Source organism: Propithecus coquereli, unplaced genomic scaffold (assembly GCF_000956105.1).
Source record: "Propithecus coquereli isolate 6110/MARCELLA unplaced genomic scaffold, Pcoq_1.0 Scaffold576, whole genome shotgun sequence".
Lineage (NCBI taxonomy): Eukaryota > Metazoa > Chordata > Mammalia > Primates > Indriidae > Propithecus > Propithecus coquereli.
Window position 1 is genome coordinate 321,709 of NW_012151685.1, and position 1,635 is coordinate 323,343.

At 32.4% G+C, this 1,635-nt stretch overlaps 1 protein-coding gene across 1 annotated transcript in view; it reads right to left on the reverse strand.

Moving 5' to 3' along the window:
• ACSS3 (acyl-CoA synthetase short-chain family member 3) overlaps positions 1-1,635 on the reverse strand; it is a 193,199-nt gene that overhangs the window by 67,074 nt on the left and 124,490 nt on the right. The window lies entirely within an intron of this gene.

Here is a 1,635-nt window from a genome sequence, read left to right on the forward strand (position 1 = left end):
GTCTCTCTGTATATATTAATAATATATCTTATTTATTCTGTCTCTTGGGAGAACCTTGGCTAATAAAATGTAGTAATATAAATAGATTGGCTGCAGAGTACCTTCTTACAAGTCAAGTCACATGAACTAATTCATTTTTATTCATACATTTAAGTTACTTAACATATCCCTTGCTAATTTCAAATTAGACATCACAGTTTCTAAACAGTTCATTTATACACATATATCAATGTAATCAGAGGGCAAATTCATGAATTATTCATATATATGGAAAGCTCATAAAAGTGTACAAGTGTACAAAAATATCAGTTTCTAAGTCAATAACAAGAAAAAGGGACCCTGTAGAAAACTTGAAATTTGAAATAAAGAAAAATATTCTTTGATCAAAACTAACCTTCCCTTAAACATTATCACATGTTTATTAGCATACCTCTCAAGGAAGTGCACCATCATCTGTTTGATACGTAAAACATTAGGGAATTCATGACTGCACTAGAAATATCAGATGTTTTTCTTTTTTCTAAGAGTTAGTGATAACTCATAAAGCACTTGCCCTTTTTTCCTTTATGATTTAACATTAATTTGATAGCACTTTAAGAAAGGAGAATGGTTGTAAATGCTGAACTTCAGTATCATTTTATAATTACTTACCACAACATACAACTTTGAAAATGATAAATTGATTTCTTATAGGCAAACGAATAGAGATTCTAACTAGATTTCCTGATGGTAGCTAATGTATGCATTACCTAGGAAGAAATTCTTTTATGAAGTATAAAACTATCTCTCTGTCCATCTATCATCTATTTACCTATCTACCTATTCATATGAATGTATTTGTGTACTTTAATTGGATAGAATACTAAATGCCATAAAATTGAATGGTTGGAGGGAAAGAAAAGAATTGGTCATTTTATTAGTAAAAATCCACTGTCTTCCACAGTAATGAGCAGCCATTTCAACCTGATTACAGTGACAGTATACTGACACGATGTGGCTATTAATGCCCTCTGAACAATACATTAAAGAAAAATTGTAAATTCACCCGAAACCCAGTACCTGCTACCGGGGACCTCATATGCTTGTTTCACAGGCTGCACTGAGATTTTCTTGTAAACCTGAATGTATTAACTACATATATCCACACAAGCTAATATGTAAAAAGGTATCTATAAGAAAAAGTAAAATAATTATACTTTTATTTTTGAATATGTTGGTTTTCTTCAATAAGCATTGACATAGTCATCTTTAAGGGGAAAGACAAAACTCTTCTGCAAGCATTTGTGTAAGGTCATTTGTGTGTAAGAAACAACCCCTCTATTTTGACCACGTAAAGAAAATTATCTTAAAGGTGACAAGATATTTTCCAGATCATGCCCAGGAAAATAACTGCTAAAACTTTCCTGGTTAATAATAGGGGTTACATCAATATTATAAACGGTCTTCTTGCAGAGGTAATAATTCTTTACTTTTTTTTTTTTTTAATTATTCCAGGGTATTGTGAGGGTACAAACATTATCGTTACACTTTACGTCTTTGCCTCACCCAAGTGCGGGTTAAAGGCATGCCCTTCCCTCCCTTCAGTGCTCCCTGTGTCCTTTAGTTGTAGATTTGCCCCCCGATTCCCCTAGAGAG